General features: G+C 38.1%; 1 long non-coding RNA gene across 1 annotated transcript; it reads right to left on the minus strand.

Moving 5' to 3' along the window:
* Positions 1–18,602: 18,602 nt before the first annotated feature.
* Positions 18,603–22,321, minus strand: LOC140015056 (uncharacterized). Its single transcript, XR_011821816.1, has 3 exons — positions 21,938–22,321; positions 20,068–20,148; positions 18,603–18,805 (listed from the first exon to the last, which is right to left on the minus strand). It is a non-coding gene; the product is annotated as an uncharacterized lncRNA (long non-coding RNA).
* Positions 22,322–22,715: the final 394 nt, after the last annotated feature.

Genomic DNA, 22,715 nt, shown 5'->3' on the forward strand with positions numbered 1-22,715 from the left:
AAGTAAACTAGGGTTTTTGATTAAACATTAGGGTTTCTAGTCGTTTAAAACAAAATAAGGTTTTAAATCAAACCCGAAGAAATATACTTTAATATTTTCTTCACAAACAACCTCCTAATATTCGGGATGTTACAATCTCCCCTCCTTAAAAGAATTTCGCCCTCGAAATTCCAACGGGTACTAAGAGTCCTTTAAAGTCAGTCAGGTACTAGAAATCACTCCAATCCCTTATATATGACCTTATCATTTAGTAAAGAGCTAAGAGATAACCAAATAGAACATGCAAAAAAAAGGGCTCAATTCGCATAACTAGCCCTAAGTTGAAACAAAAGTCTCAGATATTCGAAAAATTTAAAACATGGCTTAGCCTCAAGTCGAAAATTTTACCCCTGGCGGTGCTTGGAAACACAACAGGCAAAGCCACACAAATACGAATAAGTTCAAAAGCAAGGTCAAAGCAGGGTTCAAACATATAAGTTCAAAAGTAGATTCAATTACTTCAAGTTCAAGAAGCACGGGTACAAATAAGAACTCACTCGACTAGCCTATACCCAGCAATTGACATTCTCAAACAGTCGCCGAATTCAAATCCTCATATAGGTCATATTACTCATGTGTAAAAATCAAATCAGGTCCATTACATGTACGTAAGAGCACACTCACCAAAACAAGTTCAAGTCCCAAATGAGCTCATCTTAGTCTGTCTCAGACAGTTCAAGTATTGCAAACCCCTTTGATCAGTCCAATAACAAGGTTAAATGTTAGAATCATCCACGCATTAACCTTTCCATCAAAACTCACCTCAAGTGCAATCAAGATACAGACCCTTATTCTAACGCTCTTCACTATATGATACCCAAGTACAAGAATCCACAATAAGACAATTCACAACTCGAGCCGGCCGGTCCCAAGAGCAAATCATCCATATTAGAGATTCCCACCTGGCATAACTAACTAATGTCTCCAACAATAGACAATCGTTCCACACTTAACAAGTCAATTCCCACAGTCCGAGAACCTTCTCCCGGCACGAGCTCAAAAGGAGCTCTGATACCATCTGTGACGACCCCACCTCCCCCTAAGGCGTACCAAAGGGTTCGGCGGACCGCCTGCCCAGCTCTCGCCAGGACTCACTCACTATCTCTATCGAGTACAAGTCAAAAATCAAACAACTAGTCTATGCTAGACTTTACATATCTCGCACCTCGCTCGTACCCCTGAAAGGAAAACAAATGGAGTGGAATGAGCTAAAAGCCCAGTGAGGTTCCAAATAGCAAATTGACCATTATTTATAAGTACGAGTTTTCGATATAGCAAAGTAACGAGCATAAAGTTCATAAAGTGTTCATAAATGTGAACAGTAACACGTCAAGTAGCAATCTTAAAATGAGCAAATGTAGAAGTTTTTCAAAAGAAACAATAATCCAATAAACAATAAGTATTCCAAAGCATAAGGATACGGATGGCTCTCAGGAGCCAAATTCCCCTTTGCATTACCAGAAGCTTGATCACGTAGTAGTTGACACTCCGTCAACTTTCAAGTGAGTAACTAATCCAGTAGAACACCACTTACACGACTCTCCGTCCACCATTCACACCCCCTACTGGGCCCAAAATCCTCAATAAACACGGGTGGTAATACTCGAGTATACCGATTAGTCGAGGAGATATCACTCCACTCGACAATACAAGAGACCCAGGGTTCGTTACCCAATCGACCAAGCCCTTGCCGGCTCGACTAGAGTAACTCGCCACAGGGTTTCTGGAATTCCAGGAAGTGCGCGCATCATAATCAAGTATATCAAGTCAATTGCAACAATAAACAAGTATATCACGTAAGGGCAAGTGCGATAAAGTACACTCTTGCCCTTACAATTCACGTATATAACATGTAATCAGATTGGTCACGTATCAAGTTCAAGTATCAAGTTCAATTCGGTATTTGAAAGCACTCACCAAAAGATATAGTGCCTTTACTGGTCACTTTCAGGTTATACTCCGGTTCGGAGTCCAAATCTGCGATAAAACTCAGTTTGAGAACTTTGAAACATGACTAAGATTCACAACTTAGACGTTTCGTTCAATAAAAATCAAGAGATTGAAATTCACTCGGATAGTAGTCGTGAAACACTTGCTCGCTTTTTAAACGATAAAACTTTGTAACATTTATACTTGAAATTGTCTTGCGAGTTGAAGTACAAGGAAAACATACTTCGAGCAATCATTATTTCATTTCTCAAGGGTACAAGTTCGGCCAAGTCCTTACTTACATACCTCGAAACAAGAAGACTCAAGTACCCTAGATGGTTCAAGTACTATTCATATCAATTCGACCCAAGTCGCAAGTGTATTTATATAGTCCTTGAGCGTAAATTTGGGCAGCATGCCCTTTGTGTTTACCTAATTTTCCAGCCATTTAGGCTTCATTATTTTTCTTCAACAACAGCCCAACAACATACATATCAGCAATTTATGTCAAGAGCCGTTCCATAGGCTCACAATATCATAACAACAAGAATCGCATCAAGTACAAGTGCAGAAACGCAATGTAGTTCAAGACAGATTTGACGTACAAATGCAGTAATACCATACCTGATGCTACGCTTATCGGATTAAAACGAAACCTACGCCGTTTCGAAGCTAAGACACAGAGCTACAACATTCATGAAGGTCACTTAGTCCATTTCCTAATGTAACTTAGTCAAAATCTCAGATTACTAAACCAGAAACCAATTCACCGGCAGTTTAAACGCATTATGCTGTAACGGACCTAACTCAGTGTACACAAGTCCGAATCAGGTTTTCTTTGAGGCATTTTAAAGCTACTTCAGAACACTACAACTTTTATGTTTTGGCCCAGAGCTAAATCAGAATGGATCCTGGTCAAAAATCGTGTTAAACTGGACTGAACTGAAGAAACAGACTGCTGGGAAATTCTTAAAACAGTAGGGGTATTTTGGACTTTTCACGTTCTGCGTTGCTCCGATTGAGCTGAAATTTTTCAGGTAACTATAAAATACCATTATATACAACTTTCATGTTTTATGCCAAGCCAAATTCGGCCTCTAACATGGTGCAACAAAAACGGGCAGAATAGGATGAAAATTTCCAGAAATCTGAAATCTTTTGGTTTCAATTGAACTTTCTTCAATTCCTTGTTCCAATCACTACCAAAGCCCCTTGTATAATCTTATATACAACATATACTAACTATACAACAAGTTTAGGCAGAAATTAATCAAACTCTAACTTACATATTTCATCCAACAATCACCACAACAACTTGCATCACTTGTAATCAAACCCAAAACATGGACTATTTAACATCTTAAACAAGAATAAAAGAATCAAAGCCATAGATCAGATTTTATACCTCAAAAAGAAGGCTTGCAAGAGTGATCCTCCACTATTTCTTGAAATTTTTGGTTCTCTTAGCTTCCCAAGCTTCCAAACTTACGATCAATCGGTTTAGAATTTTTGTTTCTCACTTGGATGGTGTAAATCAAGAAGAAAATGGTTGTTTCTTGCTCTCCCTTTTCTCTCTCTCTTGCTCGGCTGTGAAGGTGCAGAAATGAGGAAGAAAGGCTGCTAATATGGTGTTAATAAGACAAGAGGATTAGGACTAATTGTGACCACAAGTTGGCCTAACACTTGGCTCAATTTCAACCACTCAAATTTTCTCTTTCCTTGTTTTTTCTTTGCCTTAAATTTCGGCCAATAGGAGAGCTAAGAGGGGGAAGATATTTTTCTCCATTAGTGATAAACTTGTATGGCAAGAAAGTGGTAGTCAAGTGGTGCGTTCAATCGGTAGTGCGCGGGACCCGCCGGTTCGCGCCGTTTTTCTTAAAAACACACGTACTAGGATTTTTACTTCCTATTTACTAACCTTATATTATTGTTCCTAATCACATATTAATTCTCACTCAAAAGTCACTTTTAATCACCAAATTGATCCTTGGTCAGTACCGAAAATTCATCCGGCGAAAAATCGCGAAAACCCTAATTTTGCTCAAATCTTGAAACCGAAGTGTAAAACCCTATTTCCAGGTTCATCTGCACTTATTGTTGAACAATTGGGTAGTAGGGCCTTAATAAATAATAATTTTCAAATAAAAGGAAATTTTTAAGAAAACGTGAGGAATTTACAATTTCAATAATTAACATTAGAATCTCTAGTAAAATATGAAAGATTTAAGAAACCGTTTAGTCACAAGTAAACTAGGGTTTTTGATTAAACATTAGGGTTTCTAGTCGTTTAAAACAAAATAAGGTTTTAAATCAAACCCGAAGAAATATACTTTAATATTTTCTTCACAAACAACCTCCTAATATTCGGGATGTTACAAATAGCCATTCCGTAGGCTCAAAACAATACAAGAATAAAAATTAAGCTAATATCGAGTGCGGAAATGAAGTTTACAAAAGACAGTTTTGACGGGTTCTTGCGGAATGGGCACATCCAAGGCTACGCTTATCGGATTGAGGTGTAACTTATACCCTTTCGAAGCTAAGACACAGAGCTCCAATGTTTGTGAAGATCACTTAGTCCAATTTCCAGTGTAACCTAATCAAATTCCCAATTCACATAACCTAATTCCAACTAATCGGCTATATAACCGTACTGCATTCAAATGGCCATATCTAAGTCTATCAAGGTCCGTTTAAGGTGTTCTTGGCGGCGTTGAAAAGATAAAACAGAGTACTAAAACTTTTATGTTTTGGAAAATGGCTAAATTCGAACGGATTATGGTGAATAAACACAGCCAAAAAGACTGAACTGTCTACGCGGAACACTGGAATACAACCTAGGGCAGTGAGGGTATTTTGGTCTTTTCACAGGCTACGTTGCTCCGATTGAGCTGAAATTATGTAGGAAACTAAAAAATATCATTATATACAACTTTCATGTTTTATACTAAGCCTAATTCGGCCTCTAACCACACGAACTGGAACCGGACAGAACAGGGTGAAATTTTTCCAGAAATCTGGAATTTTTGGTTTCAATGATAACTTTCTTCATTTCTTGCTTCACTTGCTACCAAAACCCCCTATACAATCTTGGATACAACATATATTAACCATACATCAAGTTTGGCAGCAATTCATCAAACCCTAATTCATGTATCCACAAGTAAAAACAACACCCAAGACATGATAACAACCATTATTCACCACAAATTTGAGATGCTAAGCTAATTTAAACAAGATTAAGAGTAATAATTGGTGAAATCATCATCCTTACCTTGCTTAGTGTCTACCAAGAGCAACCCTAGCTTTCCCCTTCAAAAATTCACCAACACCTCACTAAACCAACACTCAAAGATAACTTTAATCGGTTTACTTTCTTTGTTTCCTCACTTGGTGACTAGATTTCAAGAAGAAATGGTGAACTCTCTCTTGGGGTTTTTCTCTCTCTCTCTCTCTTGGCCAAGACCAGAAAAAATGAAGAAGAAATATGGCTGAAATGAAGGATAAAAAGGCAAGAAAAAAAATTAATCAAGGAGCCATGAGGTGGTGACACTTGGCACCACCAAAGCCATGCAAATTTTTCTCTCTCTCCCTTGCATTTTTGGCCACAAATTTCGGTCAAAGGCAGGTGGAAATGAGGGGATATTTTGCTCAAATATCAATGAGCTCATCTGGTAAGAAAGTGGTGGTCCAGTGGTGCGTTCAATCGGTGGTGCGCGGTACACGTCGGTTCGCACCGTTTTTCCTTAAATCACACGTACTAGGGTTTTTTCTTCCCAATCACTAACTTTTTATCATTGCTCCTAATCACATATTATTTCTCACCTAAAAAGTCACTCTTAATCACCAAATTTGATCCTTGCTCCGTACCGAAAAATCATCATTCGAAAAATCGCGAAAACCCTAACTTGCTCCAACTGAAAACGAAAAGTGAAACCCTACTTTCTAGGTTCATTTGCACTTATTGGGGAATGATTGGGTAGTAGGGCTAGAATAAATGAATAATTTCTAAATAAAAGGCATTTTTGAAAAAAGTATAAGAAATTTGCGAGTTCTAACACTCTCTCCCCCTTAAAAGAATTTCGACCTCGAAATTTATACCTTCCGTCGCCTCAGAGGACCCCAGAACTTGGTGCTGATCTACGGCATAAACTTGTGTTGATACTTTTGTTCGGTTTCCTTTTTCATGAGTTTGTTTCAGTTTGGTTCCTTCCACTTGTTGAGTACTACCCTCTCGTGGCTGTTTCTTCGGGCAATTGCTAAGTTGATGATTGCTACTCCCACAAATCAAACATTTTCCCCCTTTCCGCCAGCAATCATTCTCAGTGTGATTTGCCTTTCCACAGTATCCACAGGCCAATCGAGGAGCTACTGTTGGATCTTCTCGAGAATTGTCCTTTGATCCGATCTGACTTCCTTTTATGGACCTTTCATCTAATGCTCTTAATGTCCAAGGTGGGCGAGGTGAATGGTTCACTTTTTGCACTTTGGAGAGCATTATATTTTCTCCGGATTCCTCAGGTATACTGCTGGATGTATCTCTTTTCCGCATTTGAAAGGCTTTTACTTGGGCTTTCACATCCTCAATTCTTTGGGCCTTCTCAAGAGCCTCTGTAAACGTATTAACTTGAACTGCCGCTAATGCCTCCTGGATTTCCAAATTTAGTCCTTGTATAAATCGCCTTATTCTCCGTCGCTCCGTAACCACCAATTCGGAAGCGAATTTAGACAGTCTAGTAAATTTGGTCTCGTATTCGGCCACACTTAGGGTTCCCTGACACAACCCAATAAATTCGTCCTCTCTCCTTTCTTGGACTAAAGGTGGGAGATACTTTTCGTTAAATTCCTTACAAAGTTCGCCCATGTCCATACCGTCTGTTCTCTTTCCCACTTGGCCTTAATTACATTCTACCACGCGCGGGCTGGTCCTTCGAATTGAAATACAGCAAAATTTACTTGTCTTTGCTCCGTGTAATTCAAAGCCGCGAAGATATTAATCATTGCCTCCAACCACTGCTCAGCTATATTCGGATCAGGCCCTCCTTGAAATTTCGGAGGTAGAAACTTTTGGAACCTCTCAAGAGCCTTATCCTCTCCGATCTCAGGATTCCGGGGTTGATTCACTGGCATTTGACCCTGTTGATCTACCAGTCGTACCAGGATATTTGTCATTTGTTGCCTCGCCGTCGCCATTTGATCTCTAGCCTCAACCCTCGGTCCCTGTTCTTGCTCGGCCACTGTTTCTCTTTCTTCTCTAGGTTCTTGAGCTTGCCTAGCTCCACGGCCACGACTAGTTCCACGTCCACGACTACGTCTCCCGTCCATATATATGTTTTCCCTCTCTCTTTTCTTTTCTTTTTCCCCAAAAATGTAATTTAGTAAATAAACACAGTAAATTGACTACAGTAACAAATTCTAGCATTCCAAATACACAAATAAATATATACGCACATAACATGCCATATCAAGAAGACGGATAAGCAAATACACAAATACATATCAAGTTGGACAGATAACCATGTACACATAGGTATACTAACGTCATGTAGTAACAATATACAGGTAAATCAAAAGGAAAAGGTGAAGTCGTCCCAGTATCAGCCCGTCCGGTCTCTCACGTCACTTACTATCCAAACTAGATGTCCCTGACCTCTTGTGCTCATTCTAGTCAGACAAAGCCTGTTCATGTTCCCAAAATGCAAGTCTCAAGTACTTAGCAGCGCCGCAACTCTAGAGTACTCAGGCACGAGAATCCGAAATAAGATAATTCACATCTCGAGCTGCAGTCCCAAGAGTAAACTATCTACAATCGGAATTCCTACCTGACATACCTATCTATGGTCCTCAGATACCATGAGAAAGATTTAAGGCCTATAACATTCGCAATTCACAGCTTCAATTAGTCCCTCATACTTATTCACCACTTAGTCCAGGGTCACTCCGCGCAGAGACCACGCGAAGTAGCTATAGGTTTTATCCCTCAATCGTGTAACTTTCAAGTAAAATCGAATCCCACAGTCCGGCATCCTAAACTTCAAGCCTAGGATACACTACAGAGATCTGAAGCCTAAGCTCTGATACCACCTGTGACGGCCCCACCTCCCCCTAGGGCGTACCTCAGGGTTCGGCGGGTCGCCTGCCCAGCTCTCGCCGGGACTCAGTCGTTCACTACAGTCCTCAATTAAAATCGGAATAAATCACAAGAAAAAATAGGGCAGCGATCCAAACTTAAAGCGGAACTTATATACATTGCCATCCCAAAAGGGAGTATAAAGATCGAATATACAAAGGTTCTCAATCCTTCATACGTCCAGCCCATGCCAAGCACTAGGGCGAGAACCATTACAAAGAATAACAAAAGCACTAGACTAGGCTAGTCTATGCTCTAATCCTGCTCGCCGTCCCCTGTTAAGGAAAATAAAACTAAACGGGTGAGCTAAAAGCTAAGTGAGGTTCCAAACACATAGTCAGATAGTCAATTCAATACGTTAAACATGGAGTATCAATAATTCAAGAAATTTTTACAATGGAAAGCGATAATAACACATTCATTAAAAGGATACGGGCTCACATGGTGCTATTCATTCGTTCGTTCGTTCCCCTGACATTTCCCCTCATTCCTCCAATTATTTGAAAATTTCCTTTTTGAGAAGTAAAAGCCTCGTGTCTTCGTTCGTTCATTCATCCCTTTCCGGACGTTGGCTGGACTCCACCCATCCGGACGTTGGCCGGACTCCACCCATCCGGACGTAGCCGGACTACAAGGTAATACTCGAGTATACCAAATTCACCCAGGGTCACCATATCGCCCGACCGAATCCGCATCTGGCTCGAGTCGATCGGTAACGAAGGGCAGGGCCCAATTCAACCAAAAGGCTTACATCATGCACAACTAAAGTTTCAATCGTTAAATCATTGAAAATTTCACATTTATGTAGGTCGAGTGCGATAAAGTTCACACTCGCCTAGAAAACTCGTTTTAACAATCATTGAAAGCACTTAACACATTCTCAATCCATAATAACAAGCCAATAAGTCAAGGAAATATAACAAACAAGGAACACTCACCTATGTACGCAAAACAACAGGTAAAATATCCTTCCGGATATTATCCTCAATCACCGAGAAAACCTAAATTAAACGAGAAAGAATATTACAGATCATCTAGCACAACAATTAGGTGCAATCAAAGAAACTCGACAATTATTGAGTAGAACGTGCAAAAGGACTTTAAAGTGAAACGAGAACATTTGGACCCGTGGACAAAAATAACTAGAGTTTCATAGACCAAACGTAAGTATACCAGTTCAAATAGAAACTTAGTTCTCGAGCGAAAATTTGGGCAGCATGCCTTTTGTATTTTCCTATTTTCCAGCCATTTATGGCTTCATCCTTTTACTCAATCAAACCCAAGGTTATCCATAACACAATTTCATTTCAATAGCCATTCCGTAGGCTCAAAACAATACAAGAATAAAAATTAAGCTAATATCGAGTGCGGAAATGAAGTTTACAAAAGACAGTTTTGACGGGTTCTTGCGGAATGGGCACATCCAAGGCTACGCTTATCAGATTGAGGTGAAACTTATACCCTTTTGAAGCTAAGACAAAGGGCTCCAATGTTCGTGAAGATCACTTAGTCCAATTTCCAGTGTAACCTAATCAAATTCCCAATTCACATAACCTAATTCCAACTAATCGGCTATATAACCGTACTGCATTCAAATGGCCATATCTCAGTCTATCAAGGTCCGTTTAAGGTGTTCTTGGTGGCATTGAAAAGCTAAAACAGCGTACTAAAACTTTCATGTTTTGGAAAATGGCTAAATTCGTACGGATTATGGTGACTAAACACAGCCAAAAAGCCTGAACTGTCTACGCGGAACACTGGAATACAACCTAGGGCAGTGAGGGTATTTTGGTCTTTTCACAGGCTACGTTGCTCCGATTGAGTTGAAATTTTGTAGGAAACTATAAAATATCATTCTCTACAACTTGTATATTTTATGCCAAGCCAAATTCGGCCTCTAACCACACGAACTAGAACGGGACAGAACAGGGTGAAATTTTTCCAGATATCTGGAATTTTTGGTTTCAATGATAACTTTCTTCATTTCTTGCTTCACTTGCTACCAAAACCCCCTATACAATCTTGGATACAACATATATTAACCATACATCAAGTTTGGCAGCAATTCATCAAACCCTAATTCATGTATCCACAAGGAAAAACAACACCCAAGACATGATAACAACCATTATTCACCACAAATTTGAGATGCTAATCTAATTTAAACAAGATTAAGAGTAAGAATTGGGGAAATCATCATCCTTACCTTGCTTAGTGTCTACCAAGAGCAACCCTAGCTTTCCCCTTCCAAAATTCACCAACACCTCACTAAACCAACACTCAAAGATAACTTTAATCGGTTTACTTTCTTTGTTTCCTCACTTGGTGACTAGATTTCAAGAAGAAATGGTGAACTCTCTCTTGGAGTTTTTCTCTCTCTCTCTCTTGGCCAAGACCAGAAAAAATGAAGAAGAAAGATGGCTGAAATGAAGGATAAAAAGGCAAGAAAAAAAATTAATCAAGGAGCCATGAGGTGGTGACACTTGGCACCACCAAAGCCATGCAAATTTTTCTCTCTCTCCCTTGCATTTTTGGCCACAAATTTCGGTCAAAGGCAGCTGGAAATGAGGGGATATTTTGCTCAAATATCAATGAGCTCATCTGGTAAGAAAGTGGTGGTCCAGTGGTGCGTTCAATCGGTGGTGCGCGGTACACGTCGGTTCGCACCGTTTTTCCTTAAATCACACGTACTAGGGTTTTTTCTTCCCAATCACTAACTTTTTATCATTGCTCCTAATCACATATTATTTCTCGCCTAAAAAGTCACTCTTAATCACCAAATTTGATCCTTACTCCGTACCGAAAAATCATCATTCGAAAAATCGCGAAACCCTAACTTGCTCCAACTGAAAACGAAAAGTGAAACCCTACTTTCTAGGTTCATTTGCGCTTATTGGGGAATGATTGGGTAGTAGGGCTAGAATAAATGAATAATTTCTAAATAAAAGGCATTTTTGAAAAAAATATAAGAAATTTGCGAGTCCTCACATTTTAATGTTTACAAAACAAATGGATGATACTAATATCTCCTCAAAGATCTTTTCTGTTATGAAGCAAATCAAATTCAAAGATCAAGTGCAATTGAAAGAAACAAAGTTTGCTGAAAGCTGTCAGACGCTTGTCAAGATAGGATCGGACGTCCGATAATCATTGCACAACTTCGGATGCATGAAGAACTCCATCACCGGACGTCCGAAGGAAATAAGACATTCTCCCTAACTCACTGACCTCTACGGACGCAAGTATCGGACGTCCGATAGGATTCTTCAAACTCGACGAAAGCTGTCGGACGCTCACAAAGACATTACTGGACGTTCGATAGAATTGAGATATTCTTTCTAACTCATTATCTTCTTTCGGACGCAAGAACGGGACGTCTGATAGAATTAAAGAATTTCTCTCAAACTCACTGCCTACTATCGGACGCAAAATTCAGACGGACCGGACGTCCGATACCCTAATGGCTAGTTGACTGTTCAGCTACTTTCTATCCGTTGGAAGCATTAATGAAGCACTTTCTTGGTCTTGTATAAATAGAGCATGGTCAGAAACTTAAAATAACTTTTGCACACTGAAGATACAAAAGATCTAGAGTGATTTTAGTGAGAAAATACTCTTCAAGGAAGATTTGTAGTCTCGGTGGTGTGAAGTTCATTGTAAGCTTTTCATTTGTGAGTGAATACTTCAATAGTGTAGCTCTGTGAGGGTTGTCTTGAGGGATAGTAAAACTTCCTAACTTGACCAAGTGGAGATTGGGGCAAGGAGGAAGTGAACCTTCCTTTGTACACAAGATTGGTTGAATTTCGTCAATTTGAAGAAGGTTGTTTGAATTGATCTACAAGTTCAAGAGGAGCTTGGTAGTCAATTGGTTTGCAATTCTTCCCTTCTTATTTACTTATTGTTATTTTGTGATCTTTAAATTGCTTATATCTTCTACTTCTCTCAAGTGATTTTGTTCATTGATTGATTAATTCATTATGTGACCACTTAGAAAAGAGGGTAAATTTCATATTGAGCAAAAAGTACCCATAACTTGATTAGTTTTCTAATCAACCTAATTCACCCCCCTTTTAGGTTGTCTTCAATCCTTACAAAACTGACCAGAAATTATGTATTACTCTAGACAATCACAAGACTCCACAACAAGACTACAAGACAAACATCAAGGCCAAGACACGACTTAGACAAGGAAACAACATCGGACAACCAAGCTACACATGCGAACAACAAAGGAACAAATGCAAATGACAAAGAAACAACCACAACACAAACTAAACTCAGATAGATTTGATAAACCAACAAGATGCGATGCAATGATGGAAATCACAACACAAGCCACAATTTGAGACTCAACAAAACAAGACAAGATGCTGATAGCAAGGTAATCACAAAGAGATTCAAACCCTAGACGATGAACAGATTTTTTTTTAATTAGGTAGGGTTTGGTAGAAGAACAAAGAGTAAAAAAAGAAAAGAAAATGAGATATTAACCTGAATAAAGAGCCAAAATCTAATACCAAGCTGATAAGAACTCACCACAAATGTCATGAACTCGTATCCCATAGTGCACAAGAAAGTGACGTAGATGAGATTTGGTACACTTCTGCTGAGAATTTGAACACAAAAAGGACTGATATGAATGACTCAAAAGTGCTCGAACAAGGCTGGAAATTTACAGATTTACTAACGGAAGAATGAACCTCATGTGACTCGATGAATCCCTATGCGAGTAGTTCAAGATCCAACCAGATTTGGGTGCTAATTTGGTTTGGTTTTTGACCAGATTTAACACACAAGACACTTGACTTATTGCTAGAAAAACGACACTACAAGACCTGATTGGACTTGGACAAGAACGACACAAAATTTGGAAGACTCGAATTAGGAAACCTATGACTCAAATTAGAAAACTATTGACTCTTTGTAATCCAAAACTGATTTGGACTCCTTTTGGACATTTAAACTCAGATGTAAAACTGAAAATTTTGACTCAAAACATGACAAAGTGTGGCTGGACAGATTGCAAATGAAATTTTGACCAACAAATGACTTGGCTGAAATTTTTGGAAACCTAGAATGCTTTCTACCCAATGTTTTTGTTTGATGATGATGGCTAGAATTTGGAAACTTGGTTTGATGGTTCTTGGATGGACTTTGGAAAGCAAGATGATGATTTTAAGAAGCTTTCCTAGGGGTGTTCAATGGCTAAACCAAATTGGGCAAGGACTATGTAACCAGATTTTGGAAACAATCCAAGTCAACTTTGGTTTCCAAATCAAAATTGTCTTCTTGTTTCCAATTCAAGATTGTGATCTATATGTCTTGTCCTCTTCTTCTTTTTTCACGGACCAAGACCAGATTCTTTTTCTTCTTTTCTTTCTTTTTTTCACTTCGGATCACCAAGATTTAAGAAACAAGAATGCCGTAACTTCAAGTTCAAGAAGATGAATTTAGGGTCTTCGAAATTTCAAGATTTTGGAAACCTTTATTCAAGATTCTCAAGATACCCAACTATGCAATCCAAGGACTTCAAGAAAATTCCAAACCAACTACAAGACTCAAGAACAACAAGAGACAAACACAAGATATGGAATTTTTTTTTGGATAAATAGTGTCGCTATAGTAACGATGAACAGTAACGACGCAATGAACAGTGCCTCTACAGTATTTTTTTTTACTCAATTAAAACACAAACACAGATGATTCAACAAGAAACAAGAATTGAACAAATGATAACAAAGGTGATCACACGAAATTCAAACTCTAGAATGATGAACAATTTTTTTAATTGGCTAGGGTTTGGTAGAAGAATAAATAGTAAAATAAGAAAAGATAAGGATATTAACCTGGATCAACAGTCAAAGTTTTGATACGAACTGATGTGAAAATCAACCTAACAAGAACCTATTTTGAAAAATCAAGTTGATCAAGCAGTAGAAGGATCTATCTTGATCAGGTTATGAACAAATTGGACGGATTATAATCCAATCAAGGACAACTCGAGATTGATTAGAAAGGTAGAACGACGCCATAATTCAACATGATCTTGAATTGAGAAGTCAATTGAAAATTCAAGAATCCTCTCAAATATTAAAAAAAAAAGATCTCTTAGATAAGAGACTTGCTAAGCACAAAGTGTTTTGGTTAAATTTTCTTTAATTCGCCATGTCTTATCTATCGAAAACGTTGACACTTCAGACTTATTTATTTACAAGACTCAAAAAAAAATCTACTCAAATTTGAAAACAATTTAACTACTTTCCTAACCCTAACTCAACTAGAATAGGAAACTAACTAACTCGAATTGACTCAATAATGGTTAGCATGACCTTTAGCCATTTATTCAACCAAACTAACAACTTAATTAACTAATTAACCAACTATAATTTGCTGGAAATAAAGTAAAAAAATTAACCTAAACTAAGGACTAAACTAAGGAAGGGATGGATTTGATGGACTACCATGAGCTCGAATGAATCACCCGAACATATTACTTGGACATGAATCTGATTGGATCCTAGAGTCGCATCATTCCCCTCCTCTTGAAAGCAATTTGCTCACAAATTGATAGATTGGAGAAAATACAACAGCTCGGGCAACATCTTCATATGGAAATACCATGTTCACGAACAAAGACTTCAACCACGGGATGTACCATTGTACATGAAGCTGATTGTAGTACCATTTTGCTCTCAGATCTTCACGAACAATCTGACTTGCATCTACGAGATAGTGATCTTCATAATGATGCTCAAATAGGCTAGTAAAACTTTCAATCTGGTTGTACAAAGGTGTACAACTCATCACAAGTTGTTGTTGATATGGTACATCTTGCACGACACCAATATTCACTTCGTCCAACATATGAGGTAGCAAAGACTTGAATCCACTTCATGAGAATCACATGAACTAGCACAAGGTGAAGTTGACAAAACGAACTCTTAGTAACCAGCTTTTAGTCATTGGAACAAACTTGAAAGACCGCAACATTTAGCTGGAACAAGCATAAAATTTGGTTGTACTCCTTTAATCAATACTGGAAAATTTCAGACAGCTTTACAACCTACAAAAATGAAATAAGTTCAGCTTGTAACGAGCCAGAAATTGGATAAAGAAACAATGGAACAACATTAGCTAAGTGGTAAGAAGATGTAGAATAAGAGTTAAATGCAAAAACTCCCTTTGACACATCATTATTCCTTCTACCAATCAATTCAACTTGAGAATTCATTGTTGGCTCTTTACACTTTCCTTCAAAATCTGCATAAGAAATACAAGAGTTAGGACTGAAATTATCCTCAAAATAAGGTAAATATGATGCATAACCCAAAGTTCGCAAACGAGAATCAAAATATGGAATTCACCCTTCATGATGAGTTCGAATTAATTCTCCATTTGTGCGAACAGATTTGAATTGAAATTGTTCCATGAATCAACACCGAATAGATTTAACTCCTAGAAGATAAATTCCAAGGGAACAAGTGAATTTTACAAGTGACTTTGAAATGGAACATAGTATGGAGTATGAAAGAAGAAGCACTACACAAAGCAAAGGTAAGTTCGTTAGGAAAACAATAAGGTCTCACATTCTCACTCAAAATTAGCTCACTTGATTTTGCACTCAACTTATTAGAATTGTTCATCTCTTCTTGTAACTCATTACCCTCGGTTTTTACCTCAAGTACATTCTCAAGTTTTACCCCACACTCAATTTCATCTTTCCACTTTTCAACTTCAATGACAATTTCTTCAAGTTCAACTCTTTTACTCCGCTATTTCTTGAAGAAGGTGTTGGTAAGTATCCCATACACTACCACATATCTCATCTATGGATGATATATTGGCACACTTTGACTTGGAAGATGCTGATGTGATAGGCTTTTTTTTCCTTTTGAGTGATCTTTCCTCTCTTGGTTCTGCACGTTTTGACCTATTGCGAGAACCTTGAAGCTCCATAGCTCGGTTAGGGTTATGAGATTTCCCAAATGAAGGAGCTTATTTGGTTGAGGATGAGCACTTGCTAGATGTTTGACGCAAACTCCTTTGATTCTCATCCTCAACCAAATAAGCTCCATACTATGATAAAAGTGGGTACGCTGATATCAAAAGCCACGGTTGAAGGTATCATCATTATATCCTTTGTTTTTGTTTAGTTTCTAGGATTATATTTCTCTCAACCTTGCTGTCAGAATTTGTGCAGTCCAATTCATGACTTTTCTTGGTGTTTTCCTTCATCAATTGTGTCTTGTTAATTTGTGCGAATTTTTTTTGATAAAAACGCTAGGATTTTTGAATTTTTTCTTGGCTGTTTGCGTTTGTTCCTTGCTTTGTTTACTTGTTCGAATAATGTTTTGTCTTGTTTTTGTGTCTTGTTGTCGCATGTCTTGAAGTTTTATGTCACTTAGAGTCAAGAAAACAATAAAAAAATTCTGGTCGAACCTCTTTCTTATGGAATCCATGGTTGTTTTTCCTTGTTTTGATCATAGTCCGTGGCTGGTTGTTCTTGTTGCATGGAAGTGTTCGAAGTTTTTGAAATTTTTGGACAAATGTCTTGAATTCTTGAAGCTTCTTGATCAATTTCTTCGAAAATCTTGAACCAAAGTTCCAAAATCTTGAAGTTATTGAAAATCTGAATTCGTTTCTTGAACCTTGCTTGCGGCTAATTTTGTTTGATCTTGTTTCTTGAAGTTAGGTGATCCGAAGTGAAAAGAAAAGGAAGAAAAAGAATCTAATAAAAAACAAGAAGAAGAAACAGAATCGGATCATTAGAATTGAGTTTAAAAAAAGAAGCCAAATTAGAATTGACAATCGAAAATGAGTTGGACTTTGTTTCCAAATTCTAGAGGTTAGACTCCTTGTTGGAATTGGCATACCTGTCCAGTTGCAAAATACGGTACACACTTTGGAAACATACCTAAACAGCATCTCGTTTGCTATATTTAAAGCCAAGATCCATTTGAATTAGCACCCAAAGTCCCAGCCATCACACTTGGGTAGAACCTTTTCTAAGTTCCAAAATTTTGCCGCATTGAGTCTTTGTTCCAACATTTAAATCTGGTTTGTCCAGCCAATTATCTCCATCCTTGAGTTCTCAATTCCACTTTTAATTGAGTTGTCCAAAATAGTTTTGGATTAAAAAGAGTCATAGTTTCCTAATTCTAGATTCCTTGTTCAAGTCCAATAGTTTCCAGATTTTTGCATTAGCTTTGTCCAAGTAAACAGGTTTTGTAGTGTAATTTTCCAGCAATATAACTCATGTCAAGTGTGTCCCAATTTTTGGTCCAAATCCGCACCATTAGCATCCAAATTCTGGTCAAATTTTGGGCTAATTGCAAGGGGATTTATCGAGTTCCATTAGAGTTCATCTTACTCAATAATGTGAGGACTCATGTTTTTATTCTTAAAATAGTCATTTTTATAATTATTTACCCTAGAGTTAGTTAATTATATTATCATTGCATGAATTGCTTTTAAATTTTGCTTTATCGCACGTGAGTTGAAAGTTCGCGTATTTCGTATCAGAATGACTAAGTGGAGATTTGAGAAATCAATACTAGACTCATAAGAGTGAGTAATTACAGTGTTAAAGGAATTACATTGGAGGATAAGTGCACTAGTGTAACAAACAAAAAAGAAAAGTGGTGGTACGAAACACTATTCGACAACTATTCAAAGTAGACCTTTTTGCACCTAACTTAAAGTAACTTTCCATCAATCTTCCCTCACAGGCTAAACACACAAAACCCTCCTCACTCTCTCAACTTGCTCGGCCGAACCTCAAGGGAAAAGAAGGAAGAAGAAAAAACTCCATTTTTTTGGCTCCAATCTTGTTCGAAATCTTCATCCAACCTTCTAGTTCTTGGAGATTCATCTTAGTTTGAAGAAAGGCAACATCTTATGGTGTTTAATCTGACTTCATCAAGGGTTTAGGAGGTAACCTTTCATCTCCTTTGATCTTTCCAATTTCTTCAAGAATGAAGGTTAACTTTCATGGGTTTACAACCCTAAGCAAGAAATAGACTAGGGGACTTGAGGAGTTTCATTTCTCGCCTTAATCTCTAGGCTAGCAGTCTTGAGGTGGATTATAGCTAGTTGACTTGAGAATTAAATGCTTGATTATTGTGTTTATGTGTTAAATGAAAGGATCACGGTTAGAAAGGGGAGAGAAAGTTGAGAAATGTGTGAGATTAGAGCTGGCCGAAAATTCTATCCATGTTGCTTTGTTTTAATTCAAAATTTTGATGCTTGGTTGGCTGTGAAATTGATGGATAAATGTTGCATATTATGTGTAGAATGTGCCTTTCAAAAATCGTTTCATATGGTTGCATAAAACTTGAGTTTTGGCAAGAATCAAATCTGGAAAACGTATAGCAGAGGTCTCAGATAGTGCTTCTTTGTTTGAATGTAACTCTCTGTTGTGTGACGCCCCCACTTCTCCCTAAGGCGAACCAAAGGGAATCCGCGGGACGCCTGCCCAGCTCTCGCCGGGACTCACTACAATCGATCATTCAAAAGCTCGAAATACTTTAAGTAACCTCAATACATAATTAAAGTACTTCGAATATCTCACACTTACAATTATGCAGCTTTCAAGCTTAAATACAACCCAATGGAAAAGGGGTACTATAGCCATCCGTTATAATATAACTTAAAGTCTTCAAAAGAAAACAATCTAGTACTACTCACGAGCACCCTTGGTCTCGAACCCTGTAAAAGAAATCCACAACGTGGTATGAGCTACACAGCCCAGTGAGGTTCCAAGACACTCTAACAGTTCAAATAAATCAAATAAGTTGGGCATATCATATGCATGGTTCAAGGTTACACAATGGCATGTTATCATGAGGTGATAATCATTGTACAGGTAATTTGAGACATTTATCATGGTATGAGACATTGGCATGTATAGTTCACGAGTGATTGGAGCTTATTACAGGCATAGCTCAGGATTTCATGTTGGCATTTTAGCACGAAACAATTATTATGATACAAGGTAAACATATACTGTAGGATACGGTGTTCCAGTGGAACTCTGTCGGTCATCTGCACCTTATGACTTCCGGATCCCCTCGGTTTGACTGGCCATCACCTTATCCCTCCAGTGGTAATACTCGAGTATACCGAAACGGTTGTCCAGGGTTCCAACCTACCCGACCGAGCCCAGTCCTGGCTCGAGTAGGTCAGTAACCGAGGCAGGGCCCAAGTTCAGCTTAGAGCTTACAACATGCACAAGTAATCAAGTAATTCGACAAAAGGTAAAATTCATCATTTGAGTAGGTCGAGTGAGATAAAGTACACACTCGCCTAACAATGATGGACAACTTCATATAACATGTGATTCATGATAATCAAGTGATCAAGTGGATACTTAGCACGTAAGCACGTAAGCAATACAAGTTGATTTCATGGGAGCATATAATTCACGGATATCGAATAATCATATAGATTAGAAATCATATGAGCAAATAGTCAGGTAATCAGGTAGTCATGTGGGTTGGTAAACGGTTCACGGTTAACGGTTAACTGTTCACGGTTGACGGTTAATTGACAAGCATTGGTCATATGCATAGGCCATCATTGGCCGTTATCCCATTTTTACCACGTGAGAGTCGAGGAGATTCACTCCAACGACGTATGCAACCTTAGCATACCAAGTCATGTTATTCGAGTATTTTCAAGCATGAATTATTCATCTCAAAAGAGAACGAGTGCGATAAAGTACACACTCGACTCCATTTTTCAAAACCAAGTAGACTAAGTAAACAATCTAGCAAGTTAAGCATGTATCGAGTTCATATGGTCATTTGATATGGTTAATGATTTAACCAATTCATGTAGATATACAATGCAAGTATACATTCCTTAAATAGGCATGAGTATGGTAAATACTTAACACATAGCACTTAATAATCATGAAATAAGCGTGTCCTAGACTTATTCAATTACGTATTCCTATATGGAACACTCACCTAGTCAAAACAAGCGAGTAGTTTTCAAACAAGCGTTTTAGGTGTCCGCTCCGAGTTCCCCTTGGAGATTCCCTCGAGTGCCTGAGTAAACAACCATTAACTATTATACACTATCACTTAGAACTCCTACTTATCAAAGAAGGTTGTACAATCTAAAGGGAATTCATGAATTGGGCCTTAATTATTAATAATCGAGGCTCAAGAGTAAAGTTTTAAAGTCTAAAGAAAGAGACTAACATTTTTCATGAAATCGAGTTAAAAATGTTCAATCGGTATCGAGAAAAGAAGGCAAGTTTCCAAAATCTCATTTCTAAGAAATTGTCAAATTTTAGCTTTGGGTGTCAATTCTAGAAAAATCGTATCTTGCACTACGTAGGTCCAAAATTGGAAAGCTTGATACCATTGGAAACTACATTCCGAGTACTACAAGTTTCTAGAAGACACTTTCCCATGATTCCAAATGGAAGGTATTCAAAAGTTGGATCAAAGTTACAGCTGTAGAATACTAAGACAGTTTCAAGGTTGGTTTTTGGCCAATTTTGGAAATTCAGTAAAATTCACTTGTTTTGAACTAACCTTTGAAATTTGGAAATCAAATAGTGTTACAATCCAAGAGTATAACAATACAAGCGGATTGAGAAATGGAGTTTCGAGCACCAAGATATAGTAGCCCCAAGTTGAGGAAGATTCAAGACTGAAGAAGAATTTCCAGTTTTGAACCTCCAACACTAGAAATTTAATTCGGTATCGAAACGAACTTGGATTGGTACCAAAATTGGCAGTATTTTACTCCCATATGAAAGGTACCACTCTATCAAATTTCAGGGAAAAATACTTTCGGTAAGGTAGTTAATTAGCCAACCAAGGTTCAAGAAAAATCCTAAGGCAAACTGCCTTTGACTTGCATTTCCCAATTTCCAATCGTCTAACCAAGAAAGTTATCCAACCATGGTTCATTTGTGAAATAAGGGTCTAAGATACACCCATAATATCTTTGGTAAGTGTTTAATATCAAAAACATCAACTAACAAGTTCATTCCAAGATTTGGTTCCAAACCAGTCCCAACATTAGGGTTTTCCAAAACAGAGCAGTCCACTTGTTTCAGTCACAACTCAGTCAATATAGCTCGAAATTGAGCATGGCTTACGCCGTTGGAAAATACATTCATAGTACTAAAACATCACAGAAGAAGTCATTCCCAAATTCGGCACCCATCTGGTTCAAATTCGGGCATCAAGTTGCTGCCTGAACACTTCATTCCAGACGAACAGAGCAACAGGACAGCGAACTTAAAACATTTGGTTCGGCTTGCTCACAAGGAATCAGAACGTGAATTTTATACCAAATTAAAGCTAGGAATGTCTAGTTTCAAACGCCACCGACGGCACATGATTTCGACATCCGAGGACAGAGTTATAGCCAAAATGCCAACGCTGGACAGTGCAATACGGAACAGATTTCCAGATTGCCACTTCTAGGAGAAAAATTCATTTGACCCACCAAACGTTAATGTTTTCCAACGAAAATTTTTACACACATAATATAACATATATACATCAGGTTCATGCCAATAGATCACCAAAAATGGGCCTTCTTATGGCCGAACAAAACAGGGGCATTTTCGGAAATTCTTGCCAAGACCTCTACTTTGAGTTTCCAACAATAACACTCCATAAACTCATCATTATAACCACTAAACTACCATTAAATCCAACATTAATCCTTAAATCAGCAACAACAACCCAAGTGTGGGAATACCAAGAGCCCACTCATTTCATTTTCACCATAAACAAGCTAACTAAGTGCATGCATGAGCTTAATCTTGCTATATAAATTCCAAAAGACAAGAATCCAAGGGTTGATCATTACCTATTCCTTGGGTGTGCAAGATCAGAAATTTCGGCCCTCTTGAAGCTCCAAGAACCCGTGAAGATGCAGCCTTTTGTTAGCTAAATCCAACCTCCAAGAGGTTTGCTAAGTGGTCTCCAAGTTTGGTGTGATTTGGAGGTGATTTGGGGTAGTTTTGGTTGAGATTAGTGTGCAGAATTTTTGTTGCAAATGAGTTAGAGAGAGGGAGTGTTTTGGCCGGCCATGAGGAGAGGGAAGAGAGAGTGTGATTTTGATCTAAGTTGGCTTCTCAAAGAAGATTAAATGTGTGGTGAAAAATTGCTCCAAAGTCAACTCTTGTAAGGCTCGTTTGGCACGTTTTTAGGCTCGATTTTCTCGCGCGTTTGGTTCACTAGTGCACTAAACCTCTAATGCACTCATGTTATATAAACATTATTCACTCTTAATTGTCTCGAAACAAGGGTCTAAAGTTCCTCAAATAAAGTCGCGCGTGTGAAAACGCGTACCGCCAATTTTACCGCTATAACGCGAAACTTCCGGGAAATTCTTATAACGATAGTACTAATAACTATCACTTGAGTATTTAAACATTAAAATACCGAATTTAGGTCCATTGTACATGTCTCCAATATTCCAAACTTATTGTACTCTCAAGCGGATAAAATCTTCAAGCACTATTCACTGTTTTTACTAAACGCGCTCCAGGAAATTAATTCGTGAAATGAGTTACTTTAAAAATATAACGAAGTTATATTACCATGTATTTAGGTCTAATAAGACTAGAAAATATTCCTCGAGG

The sequence above is a fragment of the Coffea arabica genome, chromosome 10e (assembly GCF_036785885.1).
Source record: "Coffea arabica cultivar ET-39 chromosome 10e, Coffea Arabica ET-39 HiFi, whole genome shotgun sequence".
In the NCBI taxonomy this organism is placed as follows: domain Eukaryota; kingdom Viridiplantae; phylum Streptophyta; class Magnoliopsida; order Gentianales; family Rubiaceae; genus Coffea; species Coffea arabica.